General features: G+C 40.6%; 1 long non-coding RNA gene across 1 annotated transcript; it reads left to right on the forward strand.

The window, feature by feature from the left end:
* Positions 1-1,347: 1,347 nt before the first annotated feature.
* LOC143489603 (uncharacterized) lies at positions 1,348-24,867 on the forward strand. Its single transcript, XR_013124723.1, has 3 exons — positions 1,348-2,067; positions 13,469-13,615; positions 24,485-24,867. It is a non-coding gene; the product is annotated as an uncharacterized LOC143489603 (long non-coding RNA).
* The last annotated feature ends 2,799 nt before the right edge of the window (positions 24,868-27,666 follow it).

The raw sequence follows: 27,666 nt of genomic DNA on the forward strand, positions 1-27,666 counted from the left end.
CCCCCACCCCCCCCGATGGTCCACTCAAGTCCAAATGACCTAGACAACCTGTTTCTCCATGTTGGTGTCTTGACTCTGGCTTCCATGAAACGTTGACCTTGAGGTATGGATATATACTGGACACAGGCTTTTTGTACCAGTGAACGGGCATGTAATTTTAATAGATTTCTGAATGGTATATTTTATGAGTAAGGACAGAGGTCCTTACTCTGCTGCAAAGGTGTTTATATGCAGTTTAGGCCGCCGTGTTGTAGATTATTTGCTAACTGTGAGATCAAATAAACTAAAAGGTTTTCCAAAACAAAAAAGCCAAAATGTTAGTAACAAACACCAGAATAAAGCAGCTGCCAAGAAGACAGCAAATGCCTTTGTGAATAAACAATAGCATTCTTTTGACTGTAGAAAATCTAATCTTCAGTCAACAAAGCAGTACACTAATGCTTTTAGGGCCAACAGGACAATAAACATTAGTGCACAGAGTGTAATTTAATATGCATACAACACAAGAGCAATTCAAAAATGAGATTCATAAAGAAACATTGATCAGGGGCTGATTATCTAACCAAATTATATCTATTGTTCTCTGTCTTTGTTCATCTTTTAATGTCTTTTAGTCCCTCAGTTTGAACCCTTGCACTTCTAAATATGACAAGCCCTGTGCTCTCTCTCTCTCTCTCTCCCCCCTCACTCCCTGAATGGATAAATCAATCTATTCTACCCATTTCTTTTATTTCTTTGCCTTATATATATATATATATATATATATATATATATATATATATATATATATATATATATATATATATATATATATATAATATTTTTCCTATTATTATTTATTTGCCTAATATTATTGATCACAATGTTAATTATTGTATACTTAAAAAAAATTTCATTAATTCATTAATTAATTTTCATTAATTGATTGTGAGAATAAACAAGTGCAAATGCAAAGTTTTCTCTATATAAGGACCATGTCAACATAGGTGATGAAATCAGTATAACTTGAGGGAGATTTGGTGTTTGTTTTTGGCAAATAAAAACAATTCCTGGTTGTGGGCCCCACTTTATAATGTCTGCAGGGTTGAGAGTGATGTCGTCTCCTCTATAGCCCCAGTCCTAGGGCTCTCTTTAGAGTAGATACCATTCTCATAAAGTATGTCCTTATTTAGAAGCATATTCTGTTAATCCTCTTTTGATCTCACACATATTAGTCACGAATGGCTGCAATCATTAACATCACATGGTTACCTCAAATGACCTGAAGTACAGGCAACGGACATGGAAAAGAAAAATTCTAATTCTGGCAGGGAGTAGGATAGCTATGAGTTCACAAGAGGTCAGGGATACGAGCTGCCTAACTGTGCCTAACGGTCTATTAAATAGTCTTCTATTCATTCAAAAATATCTTCAATCGATATTCTGTTTGGTGAAGTGGTTTTTGCTGACTTGTATTGCTTGAGCTGAGCTATGCACCTGAATACTAATGACTCTTTAATGTCCTGTGGAGACATGAAGCAGCATAATGTATCATAAGAAGTAAGAAACATTCTGTTCAGGTATCTTTATAGGGAATCAGGCCAACTTGGAGGATGTGAGCTGGAGAGATGACTGAGGGATTACTGTGGTGCTGGGGACCAATGTCATGAAAGATTGATGACTTGCAGTAAAAAGGACTTGTGTAGATCAGTACACAAACTCACTACTTGGAAATCTACTGGTCCTGAGCAAAGGCATCTCTAGATTTCCAAATATGCAGTACAGCATACAAACTGAGATGGTTTTTGATTCAAAGGTTTAGTAGAATTTTACATACTTGTGAGTTAGGAGTAGTGCTTAACATCACACAATCATGCATGATTGATTTAGACTATAACAACTTTTTATGAGCTATGAGCTACCACATACCAGATGACATACTAGTGTAACCCTACGTTTTGACATTTTTACTGGGTTGCCTAACCCAAGTGTCTACATACTAATGCTTACTGACTTTCAGGACCACAGATACCACAGAAGGACACCACAGATAGCCAGTAGCTGCCCCACTGAAACCACCTAATCCAGGTGAGTTAGATTTAGGTTTAATCTAAACAGCATGTGCAGCTATATAAGCTACAGGTCTGAGATGCATAAAGGACTGTGATGTGCAGAGTCCAGCAGTACTGGTGTGTACAGTGTAAAGAGGTGAGGGGGTAAAAATGTATGTGGTTGGAGATGAGAAGGGTAAAAAGGTCTGATTAGGGTGAGAAGGGTAAAAAGGTCTGTGGTTGGGGTGTGAAGGGTAAAAAGTCTGTGAGTAGGGTAAAAAAAGTGTGTGGTTGGGGTGAGAAGGGTAAAAAGGTCTGTGATTATGGTGAAAAGGGTAAAAAGGTCTGTGGTTGGGGTGAGAGGGGTAAGATGTGATGGATGGAATAGTGATGCTTCAACTGGGCTCTCTCCAAAGTTATAAGAACCACTGAACATCTACAGCACTTAACACTATAACAACACAAAAAAGTTACCATTGCCTAACTTATGAGGAAAGTCACAGATGGATTTTAGGAACGTGAGGTTGGCATACTTATAAAAGTGTTGTCATTCCTTAATTATATTTTCTGCATTAAGTAACATAAAACAGGAAGATGATAAATCCTGCACCTAACATCCAGAGTCATGCAACAGGCTTGGCTAGGATGTATTAACCAACCAACAACCATGATCTAATAATACCTACACAATACTACTAAGAAGACAAGATAGATTTCACACACCCTATGCACACACTAGTTGCTTGAACAGAACACAGCAGCAGCTACAATCTGATACTGGCTCGACAAGGATCCAGAAGCACAGCGCACTATGTTCATGGTCCATTGCCTCAACTGCCAAGTACTCAGACCACCAAACAAACCTGGACTGACCTTCAAAACAAAGTGACATGGACACACACAATACCTTGCAAGCTTTTCCTTGGGGTCATCAGGAAGGCACCTCCCTTCGTTGGTGTTTCGATGAATTGAGCCCCCAACACCTCCAGAAGGCTCATCAGTGGAGTCTGGCGTCCCAGACCCACCCCCCTCCAAGCTCACAATGTAGCCCATCACAAAATTACCAACAACCCTGCTACCCGACGGCTATCGGAAAAGCCAAGTGACAATCCTACCCATATCTCAACATCACACCCACCAAACAATTTATCTCTTCAAGTACTATCCTTACCCCACCTACCCTCAGCCCTTCTTAGCCACACCCACTGACTAGATCTCTCAGCTACCTCTGACAACTCCTTTACCACTGCTCTCATCACACAGCCTCTAAATCCAAACTCAGCCAGTAGTCTTGTGGCAGACTTCGCCACGAAACCCCTAGCCCCTACCTCTACTGGTCTAATATATGCTTGCCAGCCCCGCTCTCTTACCTCAGCCACCAAATCTGCATACTTCAACCTTTTCCTTTCATATGCTGCATCAACTTCGTCCTCAAACGGAACAGTTAGCTCTATGAAATACACTATTCGCTTACTTTCAGAGTACAACACAACATCTGGCCTCAAGTTTGTGACAACAATACACTCTGGAACCTGCAATTTACAGCCTACATCAACCAACAGTTTCCAATCTCTTGCATCAGCCCACTTATCGCCAACTTTTGAAAACTGTGCTGGCTCCTTGCTATGCTGCCCCTCACACACAAACCTAATTACTCTATTGGAACTAGCAACTGGCATGCCACTAACTTCCAAACGCTTCTTATCAAGTGCACCTGCCAGTGATTTAAGTACCTGATTATGCCTCCATGTATAACGTCCCTGTGACAAACTCACCTTGCATGCCGACAGGATGTGCTTCAATGTACCACTTCCTGCACATAGCTTACAAGTTGGATCCTCACCTAACCACTGCCCAAGGTTTTGTGGAGTTGGAAGCACATCATAAGTAGCTCCCACCAGAAACTTTATACGACTCGCATCCAATGCCCACAACTCTCGCCAGGTGATTCTCCTCTTCTCTACACTTTCCCATTTCATCCACTGACCCTGCTTACTCTGTCCTGCAGCTTTTGCCCGTCTTACTTCCTCCTCCTGCTCTTGAATAAAACCAGTCACCATTCGTCTTCTCTCAGGAGATGTGGCCTTGCTGAATGCCCTCCATGTATCACCTGACCCTAGTCCTGCCCTCCCATTTTGCACCTGCCCTACAACATCTCTATGCTCCAATGCCCTCTTTGCTGCCTGAGTTGCCTCTTGGGAATTCCACTTTCTTCCTGTACGTGTCACTGGTGCCGCTGCTTTGATCAGTGCATCTTTCGACCCCATCAACAACATTTCTCTGCCTACCTTGGCACATTTAAACTCCTCAACTAAGCTTGTTAGTGGCAGTTCTAGTACTCCTCTCCCAAACCATGCCACACTACTAAGACAATGTGGAACCCCAAGCCATTTTCTTACAGCCTTATTAACAATTCTTTCTAGCCTCTCAACTTCAGTCATTGGAATATCATACACTGTCAGTGGCCACCTTAGACGAGGCAACAATCCAAACTGCAAACACCATAACTTTAATTTACCTGGCAAAAAGGACTTATCGATACTATTAATAGCCTCACCCAATTCCTTCCTTAACTCTACAACCTGCTCTTTGTCGTTCAGTGCTGCGGTGTACCACCTACCTAGACTCTTAACTGATTTCTCCAGAATAGACGGTATAACTTCTCCCTCCATCACATACTTTTCTTGTGTCAACTTCCCTTTCACAATTGAAACACTCCTAGACTTACTGGGTTTAACCTTCATCCTAGCCAGCCTAAGATTATCACCTAGCTTCTCCAACAGCCGCCGAGCACATGGAACAGTTGTCGTCAATGTAGTCATGTCATCCATGTATGCCCTAATCGGTGGGAGCCGGGTGCCATCATGCAGCCTCTCCCCACCTACAACCCACTTAGAAGCCCTAATAATCACCTCCATTGCCATTGTAAATGCCAATGGTGAGATTGTGCACCCTGCCATTATACCTACTTCCAGACGTTGCCAAGATGTAACAAACTCCTCTGTGCTGAAACAAAACTGAATGTCTCCAAAATAAGCTTTAACTAACCTCGTAATCTCATCTGGAATCTGAAAAAATTCAAATGCTTTCCACAACAGAGCATGTGGTACCGAACCAAAAGCGTTAGCCAGATCCAAGAATACCACATGTAGGTCTCTTCTCTCTGCTCTCGCTGTTTGAATCTGGTGCCAAATCATGCTACTATGCTCTATACACCCTGAAAAACCTGTAATCCCTGCTTTTTGCACCGATGTATCAATTAACTTATTCTTTTTCAGAAACGCTGCCAACCTACGTGCAACTACACTAAAGAATATTTTACCCTCCACATTAAGCAAGCTTATGGGACGAAACTGCTCTATGGCTACAGAATCCTTCTCTTTCGGAATAAGAACACCACCTGCCCTTCGCCAATCCTTTGGGATAATCCCCTTCTTCCACACTATAATCATCAACCTCCATAACAACTTTAAAACATCTGGCGCACTTTTATATAATCTATATGGAACTCCATTAGGCCCTGGTGCTGAACCAGCTTTTGCACACCGCACTACATCCTGTACCTCACTCCACTTAAGGGGATTAACATCCATCTTCCACTGTAGGTCACCTACTGGCGGAATATCTGCTGGCAATTTCAACTCACTAGTCCTTTCCTCCCTTGAGTACACCTTCTGAAAATGCCCCTCAAGCTCCTTCTTTCCTACCTTTAGGCTCCCTGACTTCTCCTGACTAAACAACGTTTTAACAAATCTAAACGGATCCTTAAAGAATGCCTCTCTAGCGCGCTCTTTCTTCTTCCTTCTTTTCCTCATAGCTTCTGCTCTCCGCAATTTCCCTAACTTACTTTTCAACTCGTCTTGCAGTAACTCAATGCCCTCTCTTTCCTGCTCATCACCCCGCTTCCACTGCTTCCTCAATAACCTTGACTCTTTGACAAGTTTTCCTATTTCTACCTGCCTCCTTGATTTACAAACCGCCTTACTCATTCCTTTCTTCTGCACAACACCAAATCTTGCAACACCATAATCATAGATAACTTTACCTAGCCTGTTCAACTTACTTTCCGCTGTTCCCTTCAACCCTTCCAACATCCCTTTCAAATCCTCATTAACACTCCTCCACAACATTTTATCACCTGCCCCAGGCCATTTAACCTTCGATCTGTGCCCTAACCCTTTCTCTCTTCCCTTTTGCTTTCCACTAACACCTGGCCCATCACCGCTATCCTCCTCTCCACCTCCTGTGCTTGAGTTGGCCTCTATAGTAACAAGGGTGTTGATATCCTGCGGACTGTGGTAACTAACCTGCCGCTGGACTTCAGCCGACTGACTCGAACAATTCTGTGCAAGGTATTGTTCAATGCGGGGCCCCTGCACTCCTTCACTCAAACATTTCATCTTCCCTTGGTGAATCCTCAGCCCTCTCACTGACGTGACCTTGCGCCACCCACACACGCAAGTCTGCAGCGCCTTTTCTCCTACCATCCTGCCTGCCTGTATGCTCAACCCACTTCTCGTAGTCATGTCCGTTCCAAAGTCCGTAACCGTGTTATCCACCTGTGAGTCATCTTCCACCCCTGCTCTCGCTGACTCTTGGGGTATTGCTTTTTTATTCCTCAATGTAGCTTACTTGGTTGCACACACATGGGTACCATGGTGGCTGCTGCCATGAGTTGCTAGCCCATGGCAGCACCGTTAGGGTCTGTTCCCTCTTGTCAGCTGTCTTTCCAAGCTGTCACAGAGTCTTTCCCCTGTTGTCAGCTGCCCTTTTCACAGCAGTCACTAGTTTAACTAGACACCAAGTAACATAAAACAGGAAGATGATAAATCCTGCACCTAACATCCAGAGTCATGCAACAGGCTTGGCTAGGATGTATTAACCAACCAACAACCATGATCTAATAATACCTACACAATACTACTAAGAAGACAAGATAGATTTCACACACCCTATGCACACACTAGTTGCTTGAACAGAACACAGCAGCAGTAATTAAAGTAATTAAAGACTCCTGATCTCTGCCTCCTGAGATCTAAACATAACGAGGGATTGTGTCCTAATACATAGCACCATAACACACGGACTTAAACACCACTTACCGACTCTTTCATCTGTTGTACATACTATCTAAATATCCAATATGTCCATAAGTACATACTTATTTATTATACTGTTGATATCCTTCATATTTATAACCTATCCATAGTCTGTACATTCACAACCTGTATATACTTACACTTAGTAACATACTCAAGCTACTGTACATTTGTAAAATACATATTTATCTATTATATTCTAAATACAATGGGGGCAGTCATGGCCTGGTGGTTAGGGAACTGGTCTTGTGACCGGAGGGTCGTGGGGCCATGGCCTGAGGCCATGACTGAGGTGCCCTTGAGCAAGGCACCTAACCCCAACTGCTCCCCGGGCGCCGGGATAGGGCTGCCCACTGCTCTGGGCACGTGTGATCCACAGCCCCCTAGTAATCACTAGTGTGTGTGTGTGTGTGTGTGTGTGTGTGTGTGTGTGTGTGTTCTAACTGCCCAGATGGGTTAAAAGCGGAGGACAAATTTCGATTGCGAATTGTAAAATCACAATTGACAAAATACAGCACATTTACATTTTAAATGGACTGCACTGTGCATCTGCAAATGTCGGTCTGCTGTGTAAGAGGCTGGTGTTTGTAACGATCCAGTTTGTATTCTCGTAATCTAAGGCCATCAAACATAATTGCTTTGACTCTCTCCAATCCACAACAACTTGTTCTTTATGTACCAGAGCTTGATGATATCTTCTGATCTGTGCTCTCACTGCCCTCTAGAGAGGAGAAGAGTGATTGTGCCCAGATTGGAATACGAAGGTTGGCGTCGATGGCGTATATGGCGTAGTTCGTATTCCTCCGGACTGAGCAGCTGGTAAACACAGACAGCCGATGTGACGCTTGGTCTTGCAGCCAAAACAGATTAAGCTTTTTGCAAAGCTTATTATCTGAGGTTTTTTTTGCAAAGTCATATGAAGGACTTAAATCACAGTTTACATTACTATTCACTCGACAGATATTTTTTATCCAATGCGATTTATGATTGAGCCAAACAGCCACCACAAGCATACCACTGATAGAAGATCTAAATAGGATCTAAATCTGCTCCAAGTGTGGTAATAAACAGCAAGACTTGATAGCATTAATTAAGACGCTACAAAGGATAGTTGAATATGGATGCAATACAATCAAGAAAGTCCATTGAGGGGCAAAATAATGCAGCTGGCCTTGCTTGCCCTGGGGTAGCGGTGCTTCTCCAGCTAAGCACAAGGTACACGAGAACATGTTCCATTGCAGTGGCCACTACAGACTGGTAAAACAACCGCATAAAGAAGTGTCTGTTCTTTCCCATTTTTTATCAGGCCATCTGCACCTTTGACACTTATTATTAGTCTCAGGATCCAAAGTTAGCACTGACACAAATCACTGACATCGATGATAAGCATCACAGCTGAATGAAAACATTTGTCGATTTTTAAACTATCTTTCCTGAAAATGCTACATATAAGCAGTAATACTTTTCAAGGTTGCTTTTAATTTGGCAATGATACTTTAGAAATTCTGTAATGCAGGAATATTATTTAAATAGTTTAAAAATAAGAGTTACATCTTTGTATGTATGCATGTAGAGATTCTTTCCTGTGCAATCAGACTCTTCAAGAGATTGCCTGTGTTCTTAAATAAACGTACTGGTTGTTGACGACATACAGTGACTGCTGTATGCTATAAGAATATCTGTCAAAATATGGCACATGCATCTTCCACCTGGTGTCACACACTGATTGGTGTTGCTCCATATGTTGGCTATATTTCATATTTGCTGTTTACACTTTTTCATCCTTTGTATGGTTCTAGGGGGACGTTATTGCATTTCACGTTATGCCTGAGTATAGATTAAACGAAGAATAAAAGCCTCTTGACTCTCAACTTCAGCCATTTAGGCTGAAGACAAATAATTTTTCACACTGCCCAGTTGTATGACATGTGCAGCCTTTGACAGCCTCGGCCTTTATCATGGCCATGCAACATGGCCATGCGACAGCTATCTCAAACAGCTTTGCCACCTATTTAAGACAGTTGAAAGCACATTAAACAATTCTTCTTCTGTTGTGACCTCAAGTGTTTACTATAGTAATATAGCATACATGCACTTGTAGGTAAATAGTAACAATTAGGCAATAATAGTTAATAATAATAGTTAATAATAATAATAGTTAGCCCACTGACTCGTAATCTGTCTTGCAGTTATAGAGAGCTGTAAAAGTGGTGTTGAAACAGACCAGAACAACTGTATGTTTAAACAGACGGTTTGTTACAGTAATTGAAGTTATTAGTCATCTCTTGAATTAGTCAAAGCCACAAAAGTAAACGAACAGCTGTACTCCCGTACACAGTATTCACCATTTATACTGGTGATTCATTGTTGATTTATTTTATGTAGCATGTCATGGATAATGAGATAAGATCTCAGTCTAGTGAACGTGGTCTGTCAGAACATCTAGCACCACTTACTTTCCATAAAAGAATTCAAACCGAATCCCTTACCTGACAGTTTAATTTCCAGTTGCTTGGTTTCTTGTCTTTATGTGACCACAAAGGGCACTTGCAGACAGCTCATGATCAAATTTTATAGAGGTAACAAAATCTTTTACAAATCCTATTTTAGTTTCTTTTTGGCCATCTTGTCTCAGCATTTCTACGATAACATGTTTCTGTAGTCATGTCAGCCAGGCACATTGCAATCTTGACAGTTCTAGCTACCATTTATACTTGGTCCTATACAAAATCACTGGTTAGAATCAGACGCAACTCCCACAAAACTAAAAAAAAAACACAATATTTTTGTTCATTGGCAGATTAACCACAATATAATTGTCATTTTATAATCTATAATATACTGATCATATTCATTGCAACACAGCGAGCAGAATGATTTCCAGTGGTGTCTATTAGAAGCCGTACAAATTACTACTTAATTGCTACTTTCAAGCTGCTTGAAAGTTTGTGAACCATCCAAACATGGTAATTGTTTTCTAAAAAAACATTCAAATAATCTTATGAAATGAACATTGAAATTTCAATTTGTAAAGCAGACCTTCCAAACCCACAGAAAAAGGATATGTATTTTCATTATTTATTCAACAAAAGTAATTTCACTCTCCAAAAACAGAAAATCTGCAAAGTGCAAAAGTATGGAAAGTCTTCTGTAACCACAAACAAGTGTCTCACATCTGCTTCTTTGGATTTTTTACCCACTGCTCATTGCAGAACTCCACCAGTTGAAAGAGGTTGGAGGAACATCTGGCATGTACCGCCTGCTTCAGACCTTACCATAGCATTTCTACGAGACTGAGTTCTGGACTTTGACTGGGCCAACCCAGAGTTCTTTCTCTTAAGCCATTCCTTGGTATTTTTGCAGGAATGCTTTGGGTCGTTGTCTTGTTGCAAAATCCATTTCCGTCCTTCAACTCCCTGACTGATGGCAGAAGAATTCTGTTAAAGAATTTGTTGATAGGCCTGGCAATTTATGGTTCCCTGGATAATGTGGAATTGTCCAGGTCCAGAAACAGAAGAGCAAGCCCAGAATATAGCATTTCCACCACCATGCTTCACTGTTGGAAGGAGGTTCTCTCAACACTGTATGCAGTGCTGACATGCCAATTTATCCCAGATGCTGTCAGAGAGGTCTGCAACTCTGGAGGTAATGTGGGGGGTCAGCCTTTACTTTAATTATTATTTTTCTGGTGCTTCTTGGTGTAAGTTTTGCTCCTCTTCTGGGCAGAGTTGCTTTGATGCTGAGTGTCCTCCATTTTTTTTATGATTTGTCTTACAGTGAATGGACATAGTTTGAGTCTTTTGGAGATGGTTTTGTAGCTTCTCTCAGACTGATGGGGTGTCACCACCTTCCTGATGTCCTCACATGTACTCACATGTCCTCACATGTCCTCACATGTACTCACATGTACTCACATGTACTCACATGTACATGCACATGTTTCCTCTCAGCAGTGTTGATCTGTGTGCTTTACACCTTGGCACCACAGTGCTTTGGTTGGTTTCCTCTCCCTTTTGTGGCTCACATCTTTCACGTCTCATCTGGTCTGGTATAATTGATTACTTCAGCACTCACATGTGTGTTTCACTTTTTTCACACGTGTTGTCTTTTACCTAATTGACTTTACCAATGCAGCTGTGGCTCACTTACTTTTGCACTGTAATGTGACAAAAGCAGCAGGGAGTAAGGGTGGTAATGGCACTTTAATGGTCTGTAATGTCCGTAATGCCAGGTACACACAAGAACTCAAAGCAAAAGGCACAATGGTGCTACAGCTACATCTTGATGCACTAACAGTGCTACAATAACTCGGTGCGCACATTAAAGCCCATAACTCAGAAAACACACTAATACAGAGAAACGTTCAGAGGATTTTACAGTCTGCAGGCTGGTCGTGGCTCTTTCGGTGAAGCACTGAGAAAGCACTGGACGACGGGACCTGCAGGTATTTATTTAGAGGGAGGGAAAATAAGGAATAAGGAGGTGTGTGTGCAGATGAGAGGGTGTATCAGAAGGTGGGGCGCTGTGTCCTTGTGTGGGTGTGTCTGGGTGTAGGGGTCTCCCCTGGGGCCTGTGTCCTTTTGTGGGTGTGTCTGGGTGTAGGGGTCTGCCCTGGGGCCTGGGTCCGGCCCACCATGACATGCACATGCAGTCTGCTGGCAACTCACACATTTCCCTCAAAACAAGTATATGGAATTGATCAACATAAACCTGACATTTCATATTCATTTGAGAAAAAAAAAATGAATTTGAGAATCATGGTAAAACAGCAGAAAAATCTAAGCTACTTATGTTCACAAACTTTCAAGCAGCACTGTATGCACACTTAGGACAGGTAAACACTACAAGACATCCTATACAAGACACACAGTGGTTTTGTGTGACGTGTTCATACTGCTGTTCAAATGCTCATTTGGAGTCTTCTGGTGATGCTAGGCCTTCAATTTAATGCTTGATCATACCGATAAAGAGTTCAAAGTGTTTACATAGATGAACTAAAAAGAAAGCAGCAGGTCTCTTTGACCTGTGACCTCATCTCTGGGACATCTGGCCCAGACAGTCTTTCAGACACCCTGAAATGTCAGACATCCTTTAATGTCAACAGAGGGTTTTAAATTTTCCATTATAATTTCACAGCTGTTGCTGAAGTCATATTAATAGCAGGTGTATTCCTGTACTAGAAGTGGTTATGGAACTGTTTAAACATGTAGTTTTTGCATGCGTAAAAGCTAGTATTGGTTCATGATGTGAACTTTGCATGTCCATGTCCAAAACCATCAACATCTGACAGAAACTTAATTCATTAAAAATATTTTACATTTGAACTTTTAAACAGAGAAAGGGAACAAATTCCTCTTAGATTCCTGGCACCCATAAAAGCAGTGAACTGAAATTGGAAAATAATGTGCATTCTTTAAGTTATATAGCTCATACAAGATTGTGGAGAAAGGAAACCAGCTCTTCTTAGATTCCTGGCACCCATAAAATCAGTGAACTGAAATGGGAAAGTAGTGTGTATTCTTGAAGTTATATAGCTCATAAAAGATTTTGATAGTGTTTCAGCATATTTAGGGATCAAACAAACAAAAAAAAATTCATGACCACTGATGATAATTTAATTGGAAACATAGTGTGAATACAAATTTCTCCAAGTACTACTATAGTCTTCAAAGTGGAATTTAGTGTTTTTAGAACAGCCATTCTTATTAAAGCTCTGAAAACGCTACTAAAATTACCGCAAATCCTCGTTGCAATTTAAAAAACAACGGCACCTACGCAAGCTGGAAATCACTTCTATTAACTCTCCAGAAATAGCACAGAAGTATTTAGTAGATCACTCACGGCTCTGTTGAAACACTAACACAATTGCAACTTCCTGTCATTGACACACCTGATTATTTTGGGCTTGTGCACCCTCTGTTTGGAATGGTGACATGTTAGCGTGTTGTAAATGACACGTTTGTTGTGAAACAGGCTGTACTCCGGCTCGTCCAGCCTAATTCATCATTAGCTAGATGCCTCTGTCCATGCTTCCTGTAAACTCCTACTTACATTCCACTGCTATTTTTCATGCGCTTCTGTTCATCCCTCCGTTTATCCATCGTCCTGCTCTCCGAGTCCCAGAATGGCCAGAGTGCAATAGGCACATATGATTATAAAAAATTAAGGACTAGCACAACAACATTGTTTTTGTGTTCACAGGAACACATGAACAATGTGTTCATGTTGTTTGCTCGTTAGTTAATTGTGTTCCGTGACCATTTTCAGTTTAGCACGATTTACTTGTTTAAATCAGTTATTTTTAATTTTTTTTTTTTTTTTTTTTTTTTTTTTTTACAGATGTGAGACTTTGATACTAGGTCTGTATCAATAAGCTTGCCACAGTTCAGACTCTGCTCGAAACCTGAAGATGCAAATCATGATGTCAGATCTGCTCTGGCCCAGCAAGTCTGGATTAATGACCCCCTTAAACTTCTAGCCATCTTTGTAAGTGACTCCAAAATATCTTCACATAGTATGCTTGTCAAATATATGGTGTTAAGGCAAATGTCTGTTCTGGGAGGTGTCTCTTTTCAAAAAAGAATATAAATTCTGAACTGTCTGTATGGGTTCTCCAACATTACTAACATTCTCTGTGCTCCAAGAAATGAAAATAAAAATTTATGTTTCCCAAATGACTCAGTTATGTTATCCAGAACAGTAATTCCACAAACATAGTCTTTCCACGTAGAAACTTACAGGATATCCAGTGAACTCATTTGATAGTGGGGAAAAATATGCTTCCACAAACCACTTTGTATCCAACTCTTGTTCTAGCTGGTTACCCTCTCCAGTCACAGGCACTGACTCTGGACTTGCATGGTAGAATATTTCTACATATCTCAATGCGTCATGGAGAAGATATCAGTATGAAACTGCTGATTGCTCCCTAGCTAGCCCTGAGCTAGTCAACCTCTCCCATCAAACGCTGCAACTGACAAACAGCTGGTCTCACAGGGTTGTACATGGACTACACGGTGAGAACACATTGAGCGAGTATGTCCATGGCCTTTAGTCTTCTATGTACATGAGAACACACTTTTCGTTTTTCATACTTTTTCTGTGCAACCTCCTTGTTGCCTGTTTTTAAAGACAGTTTCAATTTCATAGGAGACCTGGAATAGCACTGTTTGAGATGGGCAAGTCATCGTTTTGTTTCAGAACAGGCAGTTCCAATACATTACACCAGAATACTCTGAATCAGCTTTTACTTGTGAGAACAAACCATCTCTTGCCTCCCTGTCTCTCCTTCTTTCTGTCCATCTCAGTTTCCCCCCTTCCTTCTTTAGCTCGTTCTGGGTGTCCTCTGTGTCCCGAAGTCTAACTTAGCTGTACAGTGTTTATGTTGGCCACTTGCTGAGTTTCTATCTTCCACTGAAAACACTGCGGCTTGTTTGGAGAACGACACACTGAGCATATGTTGGGCTTTTTCTTCTCACAAAAGCACATCTGTTTAGATGAGATCCGCCAATGGCTAAACAAATATGACAGGCCGAATGCCTCACCGCACTTCAATTTCTTCACTTCTTCAAGCCCAGAGACCTCATGTGTTGCTTCTCTGTTTCGTTTAAGCTGCCTGCCTCGGTCTCTGTGTGTCCAGCCCCACCCCTCCCTAACAAGCCTACACAAATGCACAATATTAAGGGAAAGGTATATAACAGTACCTGCATGGTCCTCTCTACATGTTTTTAAAGGTTAGTTATGTACTATATTTAAGTATATATCTAAACAGTTAATACATTGCAAGTATGACGATGCCTGAGTCATGACCCATCTTCAGAAAACAGCTCATGCTTACATAAGGCATTTTGACATTTACATTTACATTTATGGCATTTAGCAGACGCTCTTATCCAGAGCGACTTACAAAAGTGCTACGTAGTTGCTTGGAATCTCCAAGGTAGTATAGATAGTCCTGAACACAAGGTACTCTAAGCTGGAAAAACCACTAGACGAACGTCATATGATACCTAACAATTATACCAAGTCATTATTATACCTATAATACCTCATTATATTATTATATTATTGTATATATATTATATATATTTTGACCATACAGTGTTGAGGTTGCAGTAATTGTATGTGTATATATATATATATATATATATATATATATATATATATATATATATATATATATATTGGGGTAAGTAAGGCTGGCCTGGCTCTGCTGTCATCGTTATGATCCCTATGAACAGCTTTGGGGTTACTTGGATCACCAGAAATCCAACTGTGTGAACTGTGTTCATTGCAAATTCAGTGGAATCCTGATCTTTGTTTAGTTAGTAGTTGGTATTTAGTGTACAGTAAATTAGTGTACAGTAAATTTTGATTTCGTTCTGTTTACCGTTTGAGGATAGATCACATCACACCAAAACATGTTACAGACTCATAGAACATACAAGGTGCTGGGTGAGGGCCCATAGTATGTATGGTGTAATGTCACCAATTCCTGGTGATCAGAGAGGAACTACAAGGATTGTGCTCTTCAAGTAGATCACAGATGTATTTGTGTCCTAAGCCATTCGATAATTTGCATAATACTAAAAGTCATGTGGTCGGTTTGTTCTTGTGTTAACAAGAGTATAATGAATAAGCTGTAATTTTCATATTGAAATAGATGGATTTAGCATTTTGAATTAAATGTCTAGCTCTGAGATATAGGCATGTATTAATTTCTAGGTCCTGGTTAGACATGGCATTGTTAAACTTTGATGTGTACTGTATTTGTTATGTCAAAATGCTGACTTCGTTACTGATTTGATGTCACAGCTGAAGTTCATATCTAAACTCATTATTATGCCAAGACTTGGTCTGTCTATTCTTTCTGGTGTCAAGATGTGCAGTGACCAAGTCTTTCTTCTTTGCTGACAAATATAATGAATTCTGCCTTTGCTTTGTTTAGCTGTAGAAAGCTTTCACTTATCCAGTTGTTTACAATATCTAGACATAGTCATAAAACTTCACATAACTATACTCCTTTTGGGAGAAAGCTAAGTAGATCTGTATATAAACTGCTCAGCTTTGATACACTTTTTTGCTGTTTTTGAGGAATTAATCCTTAAGGGACACCGTAGTCCAATGACAATCATTTAGAAACATGGCCGCCTAGAAGGATGAGAGGGCAATTATATAACAATTGGTTGTTCCTGGGTTCATCTGTGCAAACAAAGTGTATACATCCTGTTTCTAAGGAAAACGTCACTACAATTTTCAGTATCTCTACATTAGTTACTTGGAATCTTACATGGATTATATATATATATATATATATATATATATCAGTCACCAATTGTGCAAGTTCTCCCACTTAAAAAGATGAGAGGCCTGTAATTGACATCATAGGTAGACTTCAACTATGAGAGACAAAATGTGAAAAAAAAATTGAGAAAATCATTTTGTCTGACTTTTAAAGAATTTATTTGCAAATAATAGTTGAAAATAAGTATTTGGTCAATAACAAAAGTTAATCTCAATATTTTGTTGTATATCCTCTGTTGGCAATGACAGAGTTCAAACGTTTTCTGTAAGTCTGCACAAGGTTGGCACACACTGTTGCTGGTATGTTAGCCCATTCCTCCATGCAGATCTCCTCACGTTTCATCTTCATTGCCCTTGCTGATGGAAGGAGGTTTGCACCCAAAATCTCACAATACATGGCCCCATTCATTCTTTCATGTACACGGACCAGTCGTCCTGGTCCCTATGCAGAGAAACAGCCCCAAAGCATGATGTTACCACCCCCATGCTTCACAGTTGGTATGGTGTTCTTTGGATGCAACTCAGCATTCACTGTCCTCCAAACACGACGAGTTGTGTTTTTACCAAATAGTTCTACTTTGGTTTCATCTGACCATATGACATTCTCCCAATACTCTTCTGGAACATCCAAATGCTCTCTAGCAAACTTCAGACGTGCCTGGCTTAAGCAGGGGGACACGTCTGGCACTGCAAGATCCGAGTCCCTGGCGTCTGTCAGGCCTGCCTCCCTCCTGTTGGTCATGTCTTCCGTTTGTCTTTTATTTTGAAATTCCTCATTGTGTCTGACTTCACTCCCCTGCCTTGTTTTCTGCCCCTCGTTATTGCTTTCTGCTGTGTCTTGTTGAGTCCCTTGGTTGGTTAGTGTATTTAAGTCTTGTGTTTAGTCTCTTGTGTTGTCGGTTATTGTAAGTACTTCTTGTTCGTATACCTGTTGGATTCTTGGTGTTCTCTGTTTGTATATTTAGCCTGTTTGTACTCTCTGTTCTTTGATGTTCTCTTTCAGTTGTACTTCAGATTGTGGTTTTTCTAGTTATATGCTTGTTAATGTCTTTCCTTTTCTGTAGTCATGTTCCCCCAGTTATGTTAGTGTTTGGTTCCTATGTTAGGTGTTGTTTGATGATTCTTGGTGTATGTTTTGTGTGCTTTGTGTATATGTATCATTAAACCTTTTGTTCAGTCCGCATTTGCGTTCAGCCCTCTGTCCTAGTTGTTACAGCGTCGTAGTGTGTTGCTGATGGTAGCCTTTGTAACGTTGGTCCCAGCTTTCTGCAGGTCATTCACTAGATCCCCCCTTGTGGTTCTGGGATTTTTCCTCACCGTTCTTGTGATCATTTTGACCCCACGGGCTGAGATCTTGCGTGGAGCCCCAGATCGAGGGAGATTAGTAGTGGTCTTGTAGGTCTTCCATTTTCTGATTATTGCTCCCACAGTAGATTTCTTCACACCAAGCTGCTTGCCTATTGCAGATTCAGTCTTCCCAGCCTACAATTCGGTTTCTGGTGTCCTCTGACAGCTCTTTCGTCTTCACCATAGTGGAGTTTGGAGTGTGACTATTTGAGGTTGTGGGCAGGTGTCTTTTATACTGTTAACGACTTCAAATAGGTGCCATTAATACAGGTAATGAGTGGGGGAAAGAGGAGCCTCTTAAAAAATAAGTTACAGGTCTGTGACAGCCAGAAATCTTGCTTGTTTGTAGGTGACCAAATACTTATTTTCCACCATTATTTGCAAATAAATTCTTCAAAAGTCAGACAAAATTATTTTCTCAATTTTTTTTCACATTTTGTCTCTCATTGCTGAGGTCTACCTATGTCAATTACAGGCCTCTCTCATCTTTTTAAGTGAGAGAACTTGCACAATTGGTGACTGACTAAATACTTATTTTCCCCACTGTTATATATATATATATATATATATATATATGTGTGTGTGTGTGTGTGTACACTCACCGACCACTTTATTAGGTACACCTGTTCAGCTGCTCATTGATGCAAATGTCGAATCAGTCAATCACATGTCGGAGCAACTCAATCCATTTATGTATGTAGACATGGCCAAGACGATCTGCTGCAGAATGGCCAGACTGGTTCGAGCTGATAGAAAGGCAACAGTAACTCAAATAGCTGTTACAGCCGAGGCATACAAATTGAGCATCGTGTCAACACCACAGCCTACCTGAGTATTGTTGCTGACCATGTCCATCCCTTTATGACCACAGTGTACCCATCTTCTGATGGCTACTTCCAGCAGATTAACACGCCATGTCATAAAGCACAAATCATCTCACACTGGTTTCTTGAAAGCGACAATGAGTTCACTGTACTCTAATGGCCTTCACAGTCACCAGATCTCAGTCCAATAGAGCACCTTTGGGATGTGGTGGAACGGGAGATTCACATCATGGATGTACAGCTGACAAATCTGCAGCAACTGCATGATGTTATCATGTCAATATGGACCAGACTCTCTGAGGAATGTTTCCAGTACCTTGTTGAATCTATGACACGAAGGAATAAGGCAGTTCTGAAGGCAAAAGGGGGTCCAACCTGCTACTAGCAAGCTGTACCTAATAAAGTGGCCGGTGAGTGTGTGAGTGAGTGTGTGTGTGTGTGTGTGTGTGTGTGTGTGTGTGTGTGTGTATATATATATATATATATATATATATATATAATGTGTGTGTGTGAAGCAGTCTGTCCGAAATGTCTATATATAATATAATAATATATAGTGACATATAAATATATACATAAATATATATAATGTCCCATGTCTGCTTGTCTCATCTTTAATTGGAAGGTTTCCTCTTTTTCTGGCTGTGACAAACAATCACTGTAATAAAGACCCTGAGTGTACAGTACAGTGCAACCGATGCATGGCACATTATCAATCATTTTCTTCTTATGCATAATTTATTACACGGCTTTTAGAGTCTATTTGCTAACTATTGTGTGACTGTTAAGGCTGTACTCAATATGGATCATGCAGTTCAGAGAAATAACAGGACACAAGGCCTGTTTCTGAACCATAAGAAGATCCTTTAATGTACTGTACATAGAAATATCAGTCAAGGGACTCAGAACCTTTCAACCTGCATTATACATTGATGACTCTGGAGTGCGTGGACTGAGACACAAAATGTTGTAATTGATCTATATGCTATTTCAGTGTTCAGTTGTAAGAGCAAGATTTCTACTGCAGTGGGTAATGGTTTCCAGTCTTTATTCAGTCTGTTTTTATTCATGCAGGGAGCCAGGGATTCTTTTGTGGTCAAGCTATGGTCACTACACATACTGTAATGCACGCACACACTAAGGTCATTAATGTTAACGTAAATGAAACCCATCAAGTCGTTATGAGATCATCCCCAATGGCTCCCGTGTGATTGTATTACATTTGTCATACTCTCACAAAACGGAGAGAGGCAGAGGGAAAAAGAGATGGAGAAGCCAAGGTATTTAGGTCCAGAAAATCAAACACTTCCTGTATTGCCTGATATGGTAATAATTGATCAGCCCCTTTGTAATACTGCTCTCTCTGATAGCATAGCAAAACAAGGCTTCTGAACAGACTTGCCCAGCACCGAATGCCCCACGCCACCCTGAAGCTATCAGACAATCAATAGTCCATCATACAGTCGATTGTCATTAAGACATTATAAATTAACCCTTGTCTCCAATGCCAGTCAGTCAGCCATTAGTCTGGTAAGAATACCAGTGTAAGAGCCCTAGATGACAAACACATCTGGGATCTTGGATCTTAGGATGAAGAGTCCTTTGTTTTCTGTGCCACTGGGTTTTTAATCAACATATTTTATTTTCCTTTGTAGAGGAAATTAAACACAGTTTAAACCAAGCATGAAAGTTTAAACCCTAATGTTTTTACTCTTCATAAATTGATTTAATCCCTTCTTCTCCCTCACTTTATGTTCCTTTATTGTATTTAAAAGTTATGCAGCAGTGTGCTGTTTCTGTAATCAAACCAAACTCCTTAATATGGCCCAGTTATTGTAACCCTCACACTAATACAGATGCTAGACACAGGTCATGCTCTGGCAGAGAGGAATGTTATTTAGCACACTGTAAACACCCCCAAAAAACATAACATTTGGAAGTGGTGTTTTAGAGACTGCAACTCCCTGCTTCTCTGTTATCATTAAACCCAGTGTTTGTAAAAATCAGTCCCTGTTTAAAGTCACGGAACAGACATTCACACTCTGACGTGCAGTGCATTACTGTCTGATTACATTTATGCAGTGCATTACTGTCTGATTACATTTATGCAGTGCATTATGATGTGTAAGTTTCCTCATTCTCACCCATGGGTCCAGACAGAAGAGGACTCTTTCCTTAGACTTTCCTCCTCCCGGTCACTCCCCTTTGTATCACACTGGGGCAGCCAAGAAAAGTAATAATGATGATTGTCTACCAGTTATTTTTAAACTGGGCACTCAGTTAGGATGGAGAATATGAGTCAAAGGTTTAATGGTGAAAAAGAGTAATACCGCATTATACAACATGTTTCCACTGCAGACCTTTTGACCTGCACTCTGGTCTCAGCCTGCACAGTAATACATGCAGTACATGTTTGGCAGGAAGAGGATAGTAAGCTACCTGTTCCCGGCCGTAGGGGCTTCAGGGTGTTTCATGTCATGGAGGAAAAAGCTCAGGGTTGCTTTCCTGGGGGCTTTGGAAGAGGGGGGGGGGGGGGGGGGGCAGGTCAAAAGAACAGCAAAAGTAACCAAGAGAATTTCATCTAACTCTTCCAAAGATTATTTTTAAACTAATAATAGAGCAAATATATATTTTTTGTGTATGTACAATTTGGTCTTTAATAGAAGGAAACCTACACAAACGCCAAAAATGTTCCGTATTTATAGCAGTCTCTGTGTTGATAGCACATAGTCTTGGCATTGATATCGAGAATGTGTTCCATGTAAGCCAGAACAATCTTGACTTTCTTTTTTGGGTTAAGTCCAAAACTGCTTGTGTGTACTAGTTGGCCCATACTGCAGTCTAAGCTCTTGTCAAGAAAAGGTCTGACAGGCCCAAAATATGACATAACGAAAACATCAGTGATTTTCATCAGTATACAGATTTTAAAACCTTAGGGAAAACAGAATTCAGAACTCATTCCCTGACCCCCAAAGCTGCTCGCCCTTGTATGGTTGGCTATACAAGTATATGGGTCCCTTGTATGTGTGGCTATACAAAGATATGGGTCCCTTGTATGTGTGGCTATACAAAGATATGGGTCCCTTGTATGTGTGGCTATACAAAGATATGGGTCCCTTGTATGTGTGGCTATACAAAGATATGGGTGCCCTTGTATGGGTGGCTATACAAATATATGGGTGTCCTTGTATGGGTGGCTATACAAATATATGGGTGCCCTTGTATGGGTGGCTATACAAAGATATGGGTGCCCTTGTATGGGTGACTATACAAATATATGGGTGCCCTTGTATGGGTGGCTATACAAATAAGATGGAACCAACTGTTTCATCCAGCCTTGTTCCAGAAAAAGAAGTTCTCCTTTAAACCTTGTGCCACATCAGAATGTACCCCGTTCTTTGTTGATGATCTAAGAGGAGCTTCATGTTCTCACATACTAAGCATGTACTGGTTCCCCATGGCTTGCCAAAAAAAATCAGTGGTAAGCTATCAGAAATGTGATAATAACCCAATAACAGCCTATCTTGGATTAGTGTGTAGTTTGTTAATCACCGTCATTGTGTTAAGGACCTGAAAGAGTAGCATAATCACTCTCAATGGTTATGCTAGTTGATGTCTATCTAACGAAGATGTTTTCATAATCCTTCATCAGCACCCTTGCAGGGTTGTAGTACATATACTGTAGGATTAGTCAAAAACCCATAGGGCAGAAGACGAATGCAAATGTTAGTCTGAAATTGATATTAACACTCTCATAACATAAACCACTGTTATTCATTACTCATTTTTTCGTATAAACATAAATATATTAATATTCCTACAATGTCACTAGTGCAAAGATTCAAGACTTCTGAGATTGATTGTCTGAGATTAAGTGTGCAAAAAATTCTGATACAGGCTGTTCTTTGTTTGGTGATTTATTTATGTCTGATAATCCCTGGTGAATAACCCCCCCCCAAAAAAAAAAAAAATCCTCTTAGTTTGAAAACAACATTCACCAGACATTACAGGATTGTTTTTGTGATTGGTTTATTTCTTCTTCATTTACAGCAGGAATACGTCCTATGCATGGCTCACTGGTGCTCCACTCCTCCTTCATGTCTGTCAAGAGTCGGCAGTTGTGAAATCATTTGTTTGTTTGTTTTAGCTATAGCCTAATTTCCTTCCACAATTTACAATCTCTGCTGCATTCACTTTCCTTTCACTCTAAATAATTCAAGAGCAGCACCCACATTATGACTGTTTTAAAGGGTTATTTCAGTCATTGGGACATACAACATGCTCTTGTGGTAATGGGAGATGATGATTTTGGTCTTATGGATGTTTGGAAATTCATCCTGTAAATAAAGTCAGAGTCATCCTTTCAGCTCAGGACAGCTGGATTTTAGGTTACATAATATTGTTTTGGATGTGGGAAAACATTTCTGTTGAAATGGGAGAATAAACATGTTTACTTCAAGCTAGATACTAGATACTTGAACCTTGTGCGTTGTTTTTTCATTTGTGTGTGGGTTTTTTTTTCATTTTCACCTCCTTCGCATCATGTCAAATGTTTCGGCAGCACACTGTCTAAAGGTAAAGACTACAAACTGATCTATTATAATTTTACACTGGAGCTTTAATTATACTTCTGTTGGCTATATAAACAACTGTTTGTTTGCTTTGCATCACACATGTCAAACTCCATTCACACAATCAGACACCAACCACACTTTTCAATCTCTTCCATGCTCTCAATCACACATTTATTGGTTAATTGCTCACATCTGTTGCTCATCACCTGTCTCCTGATTTTAAGCCCACAGGACTCTGCCACACAGCTTTGTGTTTGTGTTTCTGAAGGTCTGTGCCTGTATTCTGCTTCTCAGTCCTTTGTGTGTTTGCATGCTTCTTGATTTTTCCAGTAAACCTGCTTGACACCTGCACTTCTCTGTGGTCGAGTTGCTACAACTTTTACAAATCACAATAAATGTTGTTTTTTGTGCCATCACAAGTCATGGGACACGCAGTCACCTTGGACTTTGTACTGAAAGAACGTTTCTTTTCTCGTGTTCTTTTTTGAAACTAGAAGTGAATAAAAATGTTCTTGGCCTTAACAAGAACATGGGTGTGGCTGCAGGTCTTACGCCTCTTCTGACGCCCTCTTACATGGCTTGCTGGTTGGGAGCGGAGTAAACACCTCTGCAGCTACAGGCAACTGCTCCTCTGAGTTCTTTATTATGTCAGCGTCATTCCCAGAAGAACTGAACTGAATGAATCCTTTCAGCAAAGATTTGGGAAAATTGGGCAACCTAAACTACCCACCCTGAGTAGGTCAATAGTAGACTGATCTGAAAGAAGCCACACTTCTTCTCATTCCCTACTAACATTTAGGAGAATCAAGTTTAAAACATGTTTTTAAATCAAGTGGTGGACTTGTGTGTTGTGATCATTTCTGGTCCATATCTTGCTTCAGCACAGGAAAAAAAATGAATGATACTTCTTGATGAGCTTTTCATTACAATGCTTTGGCTTTTGTTCATTACAGTGCATAAATGTATGGTAAAAACATTCACATCCTGTCCAAATACATCCTTAAAATGTCCAGCAATTCAGGACGTATCCAAGCTCTTGTGGATCATCATATCCCCATCAAATGTGGATTTATCGTTCCCCGATGACAGTCCCAAAGGATCGGAGGGAATAGGGACAGAACATGGCCACTTCTGATCTCTTCTTTGCATACATGCTGCTCATACCACCTACTTTTCTCCCTAGTGTTGTTCTTGCATAGAAGTAACCCTGAGAAAATAGTATGGACGTCATTATGGGTACAGAATTTAGAAAGGAAGTCCGGAAAGCTCAGAAAAATTAGCCTCATGTTTATTTGTTTCCTTGGCAGGACAGAAGGAGATGTTCCCATGGGTATGAGCCTTCCTCCTCTGAAGACAGACAGGAAATGTGGGCAGGTGAAAACATGCCAGAAACCATCAAGGAGGAAGACTGTGGTATTCTGTTGTTCTCTGGTCCTTGTCTTTTCACTCCCTGGGCAGCTTGGATAATGTTTAAATGAAATGAACTCCAAGACCGTTAGACACCTTGACCTGCTGTTAAATCCAAAATGTAAAAAAAAAAATGGAGCAAATCTCACAAACCTACACATTTCAGTAAACCATACTTCAGACATCCAGCAGGCAAACCTTTTAAAACATTTCATGCTGACTTGAATACCCTGAATATGCTCCTATCTTTATACCATTGATAACACTACCCCACATGGTTTTATTGCAGCATTAAGTGCCTGGAGGTATTAAAGCAGATACTCCCAACACTGCTTCCCCCCCGCCACCCCCCCCCCCCACCCCCAACATTGGCCCAGACCCCTCCTGCCCCCACTGGCTGACCAAGGATGTGATATAATGGATGTGTTAAGCCCATCTGGTTTGAGTTCACCCAATCCCCTGGACTCTCCAGTGGAGGACTGACCTGGCATTTGATGAATTGAAGTATTACTGGAAAGTTGGACCATGTGCAGCAAAAGCGTAACATTGAGGACACACACAGACATGTGTATTTATTCATCCAGTTGCATTAATAAAATATAAGTAGCATAAGTAGCTGGGAATAAATAATACGTGTTTCATCCTGTTCGCTGCACCATCACCACTAACAGACATTATATGTTTAAAGCTTTTCATTTTATGAAACTGTTATTTACGTTGCACTGCATGTGTGGTTTCAAACATTAACTGGTCTATGTAGGCATACCAGAAGCAAACAGGGGTAAGCTACCTTGGCAGATGCCACAAAATGGTTCTAGAAAGTTGTTTTTATAACAGAACTGTTATAACAGTTCTTTTATAACAGCTTTTTATAATAGCTTTAGGATTAGAAATTATTACTGCATGTAAGTTGCATGTAATATAAATATGAAATATGATGACCACATGTCCTGGCAAGGTATAGAACCAATGGTGTTAAAGATATGGAAACTGAAACTGAATTTGTGTAATAGCCTCAAGCTGTAACTTTTACAAGCCTACTTTTACAGCATTACTGGATACTAATTCAAGAAAAGGCTTTTTCTGACCACTGTGTAAAGTCAGACTCTGATACTTGTTTACAAATTAGATTAGATTCGATTTTCCTAAAATCAAAAGCATATGTACTTTAAATAAGACGTACAACACATGAAGTAATTCCTGTTAATTGGCTTTCCAGGGAAACAGAACCTCATTTCTTTTACTAAATAATTCCCCACCTTCTTAATCGTTGGAAATGGTCAGAATGTGAGGATATCTCAACAACTGACTAAAACCTACCTATGGATTTCCCCCTTTGTGTACCATGTTTTAGAAGTATTTCTTGTGGAAACCCAAAACCATAAATGACCAAACAAATCAAAACACACAGTATGGCAAGCAAAAATGTGTTAGACTATGCTGCCAGATTAAACAAACTATGAAACAAACTATTTCTATAAAAATAATTCTGGTCAAATTTTGTTGCTGCTTTGTGAAACCAAAAATGTTCGTTACTGATATGAGGGCTTCATATTGGTCTGTTTTTACATAAACACATGTATGTGTGCATGCTTGACCATTATTCCCACACTGTACCATGAAATGACCTTACAACACAAACAAAGAAATTATAGTGATTATCCCTTTTCTGCTCATATTTTTAGGTTTACATATTTTAGGAAGAATTGACTTTGAATACTGTGAGATTAAAATCTCCAGCTATGACACATAATGAAAAGTTGTAAATAAAAAGTGGTGTTATTTCAAAGGCTGTACATTTGAAAAAATAATAAATTATTTAATTTCTACTTTAATAAATCTCTAATGCCATGCTATATTTGAGGTGAGTTGCTTGTTTAAAAAATATTGATAAAATCTCTACCAATCATCCACAGTCTTTGGTGATGGCCAGTGGGTCTTCCTCATCCACCTCACCTGAGGGTCGTTTGGTGATGGCCAGTGGGCCTTCCTCATCTGCCTCACCTGATGGTCGTTTGGTGATGGCCAGTGGGCCTTCCTCATCCACCTCACCTGATGGTCGTTTGGTGATGGCCAGTGGGCCTTCCTCATCCGCCTCACCTGAGGGTCATTTGGTGATGGCCAGTGGGCCTTCCTCATCCGCCTCACCTGAGGGTCGTTTGGTGATGGCCAGTGGGCCTTCCTCATCCGCCTCACCTGAGGGTCGTTTGGTGATGGCCAGTGGGCCTTCCTCATCCGCCTCACCTGAGGGTCGTTTGTTTGTCTATATATGTCTTGTCTTTGTACCAGTTGACCGCTGGTCATTATATCCTTCATTTGGATCAACGTCACGGGTTTTTGGTTTGCGCACTTTTCCTATTAAACCATCCTCTTTCCCTGAGACTTGGCATGATCGCTTCCATTTTGTTTTGCTCACCCTGCCCGCCACAGTAATGTTAGAGAGTGGCATTTATTTCCTGACTGATTTATGAAGGTCAGCAATTCTTTGTCTCAGTTCATTCAGTCAGTGTCTGAGACTCTCCATAGGGATGGATGCCTAGCCATGTCCTTCCCTAGAAGACAAATGACTTTAGAAATTATGATTTGACATTACATTGCTAGGAGAGCACAGCTTACTTTGGTCCGTTTATATGACATAGAGGTGGCAGCCGGTCTGATTCAGCCTGCAAAGGTTCTGACATTGGATAATTGTCGGAGGGCCCTCAAGAGCCTTTGTATTCTAGTCATGTAATCACTGACAAGCAGTACAGGAGACTTCTGCACCAAAGCAGAGAGGCCAAGGAGGCGGAGTAAAGAGGCCAAGGAGGCGGAGCAGAGAGGCCAAGGAGGCGGAGCAGAGAGGCCAAGGAGGTGTAGAGTGGACAAATGGAAAGGACATAAAGCTCACCTGCTGAAGCAGCAAAGATGACCACCAGACACAGTACACTTACTTCTGAGCCAATTTCTAGTCAGAGTCAGGCCCAACAATTGCTGTCCTGTGTGCCTCAGCCCCGGTGACCTCCACTTACACGCCGAAGGCCAGTGTTACCTTCTCTTCATCTTCCTCGCCCTGGATAAATAAATTAAAAAGGAAGGAAATTAG

This window comes from Brachyhypopomus gauderio, unplaced genomic scaffold, assembly GCF_052324685.1.
Source record: "Brachyhypopomus gauderio isolate BG-103 unplaced genomic scaffold, BGAUD_0.2 sc63, whole genome shotgun sequence".
In the NCBI taxonomy this organism is placed as follows: domain Eukaryota; kingdom Metazoa; phylum Chordata; class Actinopteri; order Gymnotiformes; family Hypopomidae; genus Brachyhypopomus; species Brachyhypopomus gauderio.